We start from the raw sequence: 9,551 nt of genomic DNA on the forward strand, positions 1-9,551 counted from the left end.
CATTCATAGCTACAAAATTCCTTAGACTTAGAGGTTATCTAGTCCAATACTTTCATTTTACACATGAAGAAACTGAAGCCCAGAAACATTAAATAACTTGCTCAAAGTCACACAGAAGAAAGGCAAAGCCAAATGAAGTTCTTTGACTATAAGCCCAACGTTCTTTCCATGGTCTCTTTTTTAATGTGTTTGTACCTTAGAGCAGCAATAAAAATCAAGGCATATAAGCTCTTGCTATGTTATTTCTTATGCCTGAAATGCCTTTTTAAATACCTAAGACTTGAAATAGAGTTTATTCTTTAATATCCAGTTCAAATGGAATTTCCTCCACGGAATAAAGGGCTTATCACACAAGTCTGCCTTACATACTCTTTTTTCATTACATACTTTTTTATTATGTCACTTTGTCCTGTTGAAAGAATCACAGAATTTTAGAGTTGGATAGGACCTCGATGGCTGTCTCATCCAACCTATACACCAGGAATCCACTCTGTAACACACCAGACAGGTGGTCCTCTAGCTTTTGCTGCTTCTTCCTCTGCACACAGCATTCTATCCTTCTTTGCCCTGACTATCCTCACAAGCCTGGAATGCAATCCCTCTTCATCTCTATTCTCTAGAAGCCCTAGCTTCTTTCAAGGTTTCTCTCAATTGCCATTAAGACCAATCCCAATCCCCAAAGTTGCTAGTAATCTGTTCTAGGAAATTACCACTATATACTTTTGTAGATATTTTGTATTTAAGGATTTATTTTCATAATATTCCTTCCAATACAACGGAAGCTCCTTGAGGGAGCTTTTTGTCTTTGTTCCTACTGCCTGGTATGTAGTATGTGATTTATAAATGTTTATGAAATGTATAAATGAAAAAGACCAACATTCTCATTCTCTATTCCTCCTCTGAAATTTCATAGACCTTTGTACTTCACTTGTACATTTATGTCACTTTACTTTCTATTATGGTTATTGATGTATTTGCCTTATCTCTCCTATTAGCTTATAATATCCTTTAGGGTAGGAGTTCCTGTCCTAGGGTATGCATACCCCCAAGAGAACATGGCGGCAGGGAGATGGATCAAAGGGGAAGTTTGTCAAGAGGTTGTGGGGAAGAGTTGGTAAATATTTTATCCCATTGAAATTGATTGATTCATAATTTCTTTCCCTTCATATTGAACATGGGGGCACAGAAAAATTTACTGAAAGGCAAGAGAGTACAGAGACCAAAAATTTTTGAGAGCCTCTGGTCCAGGGCAAGGAAATGACATAGTCATCCTCCTGTGGCCCCCTCAGTAACTAGTATGGTGTCTTATACCCATGTCTCATTAAATATTAATGCTTCTTAAATATTAATGAATTAATTAGCAAAAATATAATACTAAGATTCTTGGGTTATGCTGAGAGGCATTAAAAAGAACTTTGAGGAAGTATCTGGGATTATGACTAAAGTACAACTAGATGGATGATTATATATTCAATTTCCCATCTTCCATTTGGTCTCCTGCTTGATTCCCATTAGGTCCACACTAATATGATAATGCCCACGACAACAACTTAGCTGCTGCAAAAGCCCACAATTCTGTCAAACGAAAATATGTTTTTCAAACAATTTTTTTAGGTGTTGTTGTATAAACACAGCCTTAATGCATTGAGTAATCATTAGATTCATTCCATCTGGCTCCCTGTAACAAATCTGTTGAAAAACTCGAGTCTGGTTCATTAAAGTGTTTGTGAGTTGGAAAAATGATGGAATTGATTGAACATGAAATCTGTGCACTTGATAATTGTAGAAATGAAAGAATAAAAGTTCATTTGTTTTGCCCTTTACACTTTACTATGGACCTTATCCTTCCGGTGAAAAGGGAATGCTCTGCTCATTTTTTGTAGTTGCATTAGCTTGGGTCACTAGGGGACCATTTAGAGCATTGCAAGAGGTAATTTACTAACAGGTCCCCTAGTGGCATGAGAGAATTAAATCATGCTATAAAATGAACAAAGTGTAATCCCTTTTTATTGGTAAGATGAGACCACATGTATGATGTCACATTTGGGATATTTAATATTGCTGAAATTCATTGTGATAGCAAAGGTAACACCCATTTATTTAGAAATGTGATTATATCTTTTTTACATTCTTTTAGTTAGGACCCATTTTTATATTTACATTCCTATCCTCTAGCAGAGTGCATGACACATAGTAGGTGCTTTTGTTGGATTTAATGGAATTAGTTAATTTAATGGTTTTTAATAGCCTTTAAAGTCTTATAAACAATGTCACAGTAACATCTCAATTAAATTTTTTCTGCTCACTCTTCTGAATGAACATAACAAGAAATCACAGAACTTTGCTGCATGTTTCTGAGGAAAATAACATTTAATGCTTTTGTTTGAAAGATTAGTAAACATTAGTCAGTCATCCTTTTCATTATTTTCATAATTACTTCCTTTCCCTGCTTGCTTCTTTTCACCCACCCTCACCCTGAAAAAAAAAATCCAACACAACTTTAAATAAGGTTTCTTGATATGATCTATAAAAGGAATAAATCATTTAAAATAATATTATTGAACTCTTGTTTTTACATTACCTATATTTCCCATGGTTTCCTTATTACTACCCACTTCTCCCCACTATCCCTTACAATAAAAATTTTATAAAAGAATAAGAAGGAATAAGTTCAGCAAAACTATTTAAAAAGATATTAAATGCAATGTTCTACACCCATGGCCCCCCTATTTCTACAGAGAATGGGGCGGGGTAGGGGTAGAAGGCATTGGACCAAGCTTGGTAATTATAATTCTGAAGCATTCCATTTCAATTATTGTGTTTTTCCATTTATATGGGAAAGAAATCATTTTAATAGCACAATCCAAACCAGGAAGGTGGACAGGTACTGAGTTATGTCTCTGTCAAATGTGATCTTCTTTCAAATACTTTAATCAAACAGATTGCAAGTTCCTGAAGGGCAGGAGCAATGAACTCTAGTGTTCAGTTCTCAACAGTGTGCTTAAAATTGGTGCTGCAACAAACCAGAACCAGGACCAAAACTCCAAACCCAGAATCCAAACCCAGTACCATAAATTTAGGAACCAATGAGGGTTTATTGAGTTTGCCAGCAAGGGAACCACACCAGGAGGGGAAGAAACTCCCAGAAGGAACAAAAAGATAAAGCTTATATTGATTTCAATTCAGGCAGGAGGGGAATTGGGTATGGAGTACCTCAGGATTGGACATGGCTTTTTCCTGAGGGCTTGAAGAATAGGAATAGGGGATGTGGTATCTCTTGATTGGACAGGGCCTGTTGCTGGCCTACTAACAAGAAAGGCTCTTCTTTAGGTTAGCTATCTCTTATAACGCAGACCTAATAGATAGGACTGTCCTTCCTGTTTTAGCAATAAGCAAGGTTGCAGACAGGGTGGGGATTGCAATACAAACAGGGTCAGGGACAAGATAGAGGAACTGCAGACAAAATGGAGCTGCTTTAGCTTTTTCTGCTTCATACAACAGCATTGGGCACAGTGCTAGGGATATAGAGCCTGTAACTGTGCCTTGTACATACTCAAATGTTGAAATGTGATCTTATTGAAGGGGCATCCCATCCAGTGATGGTGATTACAGATGATACATACCTGCCCAACCCGTGAGATTCTTGGCCATGTCACGCCATGTGTTCACCACACGGTATCTACCCAACTCTCTCCGCTTCACTTGATATTTCAGGGATCCCGGTGAAATAAAAAAGTTGTTCATCTGCTTTCTCTCACTCTTATCACATGATTGGCAGTCCATCATTTTTTTTTTATCATATACTCCCCCTAGAAGATATTAATAATTCCTCTTCTTCAAAGTTCCTGGTTTGTTGTATAATGAAGGCTGCTTATACTCACCATGCACCTCTTTATTACTCTTTGGGTGGTTCTTATTTTTGATTCTCTAGAGGTTGTAGTGTTCCGAGATTCACAATAATGGACTAGTGGACGATTATTTATTAAGCATCTACTCTGTGCCAGATATTAGGCCAGGTGCTGGGATTACAAATACAGGCATACTTCATTTTATTGTGCCTTGCTTTATTGCATTTCACAAATATTGCATTTTTTTTAATTGAAGGTTTGTGTCAACCTTGTATCGAGCAAGTCTATAAGCATCGTTTTTCCAACAGCAGGTGCTCACGTTGTATCTCTGTGTCATATTTTGGTAATTCTTGCAATATTTCAAAATTTATCATCATTGTTATATCTATTGTGGAGATCTTTGATCAGTGATCTTTGCTGTTACTGCTGTAATTGTTTTGGAGCACCACAAACAATGCCCATAAAAGACTGTGAACTTAATTGAAAAATGTTGTGCACATTCTGACTACTCCACCTACCTGCACCACCTTCTCCTCAGGTCTCCCTATTCCCTGAGATAAAACAAAACTGAGATTAGGCCAATTAATAACTCCACAATGGCCTCTAAGTGTTCAAGTGAAAGGAAGAGTCAATCGATGAAACAAACTTCATTGTTGTCTTATTTTAAGAATTGCCACCACCACCCCATCCTTCAGCAACCACCAACCAGATCAGGCAGTAACCATCAACATTGGCAAGACCCTCTACCAGCAAAAAATTCATTGTTGTCCTTTGTACTTGAAGAGGACCAAACTGACATCATGATAATGGGGTCAATGTACAGTAAATCTGACTGTGGCTAATCAGGCCAATACGAGTTCAGAAAGTCAGGCACAAATAGTCCATTTAGCAAAAAAGATTACAACTTGCTGAAGGCTCAGATGATATTTAGCAATTTTTCTAGCAATAACGTATTTTAATGAAGACATGTATACTATTTTTAACACATATTAGACACAAAACTCAGTTTGGCCAATATTTGACAATCACAATGTTTATTATAGCAATAATCTGTTAGTAGCAAAAAATCATGTAGGTACATTTTATTAAAGGACATATCAATAACAAAATTCTATAGAAAATCTTCAAGAGAACAAAGGGGCATTTGAAAAATGGTAGGGGAAAGGAGGTCAGGTAGAAGGGAAGCATATGTTATTCTGTTTTCTTAAAACTGCACTCTTCGATAAAAAAAAACATGATCATTTCATACTAAATAATACCTCAGAAAAGAGGACGATGAGATGTTTTCAAACCTTTGAAAAATAACAATATGTACAAACATCTTCAGTTCAACTCTGGCATTAATTAGCCTCACAGCTCTGTTTGAGATTTGATTTTCTCCTAATGCATGAGGATACAATCAACTGTTTGAATAAATTATAGAAAAAAAATCTTTCTGTCATCTAACATTTGACCTAGCATCTCTGTAACCTGCTGTTTATTAAGACATACGGTACAATTAAGGGCTCTAAACACTTACACTGATCTCTCGCCTTGGGAACTGTGAACACAGTATATCCATTAAGCAATTGAAGCATTTCGGTGTCAGCCTCAGCTCTCTGTTTCTCCTTGTGCTCAGGGTATGGTATGTGTTGCAGTAGACAGCACATGAGCTGTATAAAGAAAAAACCTGAGCTGAAGCATAATTATTCTATATTCCTTCCCTTTATCAATGCACTTCTGCCTGTTTCTTACACATACTTTTTTAGTGTAGTAAATAGTACATTTCTGTAATTTAGAATTTTTTAAGAGTATTCATTTTCTTCTGTGTTGATAATAGGCATGGACTCCATGTGAATTGTAAAATGAAAGATAGAAGGACATTCTGATACTTCCAGTCTCTCCAATCCATCCTCTACAAACTACCAAAATATTCTATTGCATAAGTTTGAACATGCCACTCTCTTGCTTTAAAGCATCCAAAGGATCCTTATTGCTTCTAGGCTAAAATATGAGTTCCTTACGCAATCTGGCTCCAATCTCTCTTGCCAAGCTTTTTTTTTTAAATTATTGATATCTTTTGTTTTTGTAGCACCTTCATTTCTGAAATAATTCATCTCTTTTTGCTCCTTGTACTTTCTAAAAATGATTAAAAATAGTACATCACAGTATACACAATAGTACTTCAATCCTGAAAAGAGGGAAGGTATGTTTTCTCAACTTTTTTCAGAAGCAAAGATCAGTAAATGTAATTATACAGGGTTCAGTTTTATATTCTTGACAGTTTTTATTTCCATTATATTTGTTGTAGCAAATACTCTTTTCTGGTTCTGCTTACATCACCTTGTATCAGTTATTACCAAACTTCCCTGAAATCATCACAGTCAATGTATCTTGGATGCAGTAGTATTCCATCTCATTCCATTCCTGTGCCACAATTTATTTAGTTATCCCCCAATCAATGGACATCTGCTTTGTTTCTACTTTCCCACCATAAATTGCTGCATTAAATATCTTTCTTTCTGTATTTGACCTCCTTGTAATGTATGCTTCACAGGATGATGGTAGGATCCCTGAACCAAAGGGTATAGACATTTCAGTCACTTTCTTGGCATAATTCCCAATTGATTTTCAGAATTGTCGGGCCATTCATAGCTCACTAATTCCCTAATTCCTAACTCCATCTACTCATCTTTCTGAAGCCTTTCAACATATCCTGTTTCCATCTTTTGCAATTTTTGCTCATTTGTTGGGTATGATGTAAAAGTTGAGAGTTATTTTGATTTGAAACAATCCAATTGTTATGGATAGTTTGCAATTTTTCTTTTGAGAACTATTTGTTTGTATACTAATACTTATCTACTGGACAACGGCCTTTGGCCTAGTATATTTGTCTTAATTCCCTATGTATCTTGGATTTCAGATTCTTTACAAATATTTTTGATGCAAAACATTTTTTCAATGTACTCCTTCTCTTCTTATTCTATGTCAATTTTGTCTCAAAAAGCTATTCAATTTAATGTAATTAAAATGATCTATTTTTTATAATTGCCATTAACCCTTATTTGATTCAGAATCCCCTCCAAAGATGTGATTACTTACATCATTCTCTTCTTTTTTGTAGTGTGACCTTTTAAATTTAAGCTGAATATCAATTTGAGCATATTATGGAATATAATGTAAGGTGTTGGTCTAAACCTAATTTCTGCCAAACTGCTTTCCAGTTTTCCCAATAGTTCTTGTCAAACATGAAGTTCTTGAACATGTCATTTTTGTTCTTAAATTTATTGAACACTGGGGTATTGAGTTTGATTGTTTCTGATTTTTGCTTAATTTTGCCTATTCCATGCATCTCTTTTTTAAAAAAATACCAAAGAGTTTTGAAGATCATTGATTTCTATTATAATTTGAGGTGTTTCTAGCTTTACTTCACACAACACTTATTCCCTTACATTACAGGCAAACTGGATGACAAATTGCGCCTTAATCTAGTCCTACATTTCTCCTGACTCCATGCAATAATGAAGGGCATCTCATATGCCTGGAATATACTCCTTCCTTATCTCATAATGCCTAACTCAGGAGTGTCTCTTCCATGAAGCTTTTCTTGAACCACCCCTTCCCACCTTGACTGAATATGATCCATGTCTCATCAATTTTTTCTATATCAATCAGTAACTTATAGTAAAATTCTTTCACCTACTGTGTGCCCAGTATCATGCTAATAGCTGAGGGTATAAAGTCAAAAGTGAAATTTCTTTCCCCTAAAGGAACTTACATTTTACTGGAGGGAGATACTTGTACATGTGTACGAAGTAGAACAAAAGAGACACTGGCCTTGACACTTATTAACTATGTAATCTTGAGCAAGTCCCTTGAGCTCTCTGGGTCTCAATTCTGCATCCATAACATGAGAAGGTAGGATTAAATGGCCTCTGAAATCCCTTCTAGATATAAATCTTCTAACTCAGGATTCTAAAAGGTGATTTTTTTGGGGGGGGAATGGAGGGAGGGCACCAGCAATATGAGGAATTAGGAAAGGCTTCAGGTAGAATGTAGTGTTTAAGCTGGGTCTTGAAGAAAACCAAGGAATCTATAAGGCAGAGGTGAAAAGGGAATGAATTTTGGGCATGCGGGGCGGGGGGCAGCCAACACAGGTGGCAGAGATAGGAAATGATACAGTGAGGACAGTTTGACTGAACTCCAGTGCATAAAGGAGAGTGATATGGGTGATAAATAAGGGGCTTGCCTCCCCTATATAATATGAATAAGGGGGAAGAATTAAAAGGTTTAATCTCATCCTTCTCCCCTGCTAATTCCATCCTTCCTCCCCAAATTAACAATTCTGTGGTAAGTAGCTTCTTCTTGTAATGTTACTGGACCTACACAGTTAATATGGAAGGCAATCCCCTTTCCTTCCTCATTCTGGGAGACTCAAAAATAGCTCTATTTTGGGGGGAGGGGGCTATTCTTCTTTAGGTTAATAATGTTGTTCTGCTGAGTACATCTCCTGCTTATCACCAGGAGCTAGCTAAAAAAATACTGTAGCAGAGTGACTGCAAAAGTTTATGAACCCAATGAGGAAGGAATCATTTGCTTTGTCACCTCTGATCCCATGCCTCACACTAGGTTTGGGATATGTCTTCTACTTTTAGCCAGATTACCCTTTTCCCAAATCCATACTGGCCCAGCTAACATAAACGACACAATAAGATTTAATGGTTGCTAATTTCTTTATACAAGAAAGTAAATGAATGGTAGTGAGAGAAAAGAACTGAGAGAAGCAGGGAAGGGAAGAAAATAAGCATTCATGTAGCACCTACTATGTGCCGAACATTGTGTTAAGCACTTTACAAATATTACCTTAATTAATCCTCACAACAGCCCTGAAAGGTAGGTGCTGTTATTATTTCCATTTTACATTGAGGAAATCAAGGCAAATAGAGGTTGCGACCTGCTCAGGATCACACAACTAGAAAATGTCTCGAGGCAAATCTGAACTCAGATCTTTCTAACTCCAGACATAGCACTCTACCAGGGAGCAGGAAGAAAAGGAATAATCTGTGGACATTTAAAGGCAGCTGGATTCTCCAAATTCTTCCCTCTTATGAGGAGAAGTCAGGGAAGTTACTTCCACCTCTGACTAGGAGTTATGGAAAAGGGATAGTTAGATTCTCTCACAAAACTTAATCTAATCAGCCAAGCAAATATGTTCCGACATCCATAGTATCAACACGTACACCTACTACTAGTTGCTTTCTCTCTCTCTATCTCTGTCTCTGTCTGACTGTCTGTCTGTCTGTCTGTCTGTCTCTCTCTTTTTCTCCGGGTTGGGTACTGGGCAGTACAACACCAAGACCGAAGGCACATGCAGAACTCTCACTCTCAGCCTGGCTTCCTTTTCTCTGGCATCTTTCTCTCTGAATTCCTTATGAAAACTTTATCACCTTCCTCAGTTCCAAAGTGTCCATGCAGGTGGATTCTGGGTAAGACTCTCCATCTCCATGACTATTGCAATGTAGGGTTACAGATATTTGCTCCAAGAAGTAACAGTGAGCCAATGGAGTTATTAACTCTTTATCTAGCTCATCTTTCTCTCTGCTACTATTTGTATATATTTTATTCTACCTACTAGATTACAAACTGGATAAGATCCTTGATAGCAGGGATTGTACCGTTTTCCATCTTTATGTTCTCTGTGCGCAACAGTTAGGAGGTGCTCAG

Source organism: Vombatus ursinus, unplaced genomic scaffold, assembly GCF_900497805.2.
Source record: "Vombatus ursinus unplaced genomic scaffold, bare-nosed wombat genome assembly UNPS02014854.1, whole genome shotgun sequence".
NCBI classification, from domain to species: domain Eukaryota; kingdom Metazoa; phylum Chordata; class Mammalia; order Diprotodontia; family Vombatidae; genus Vombatus; species Vombatus ursinus.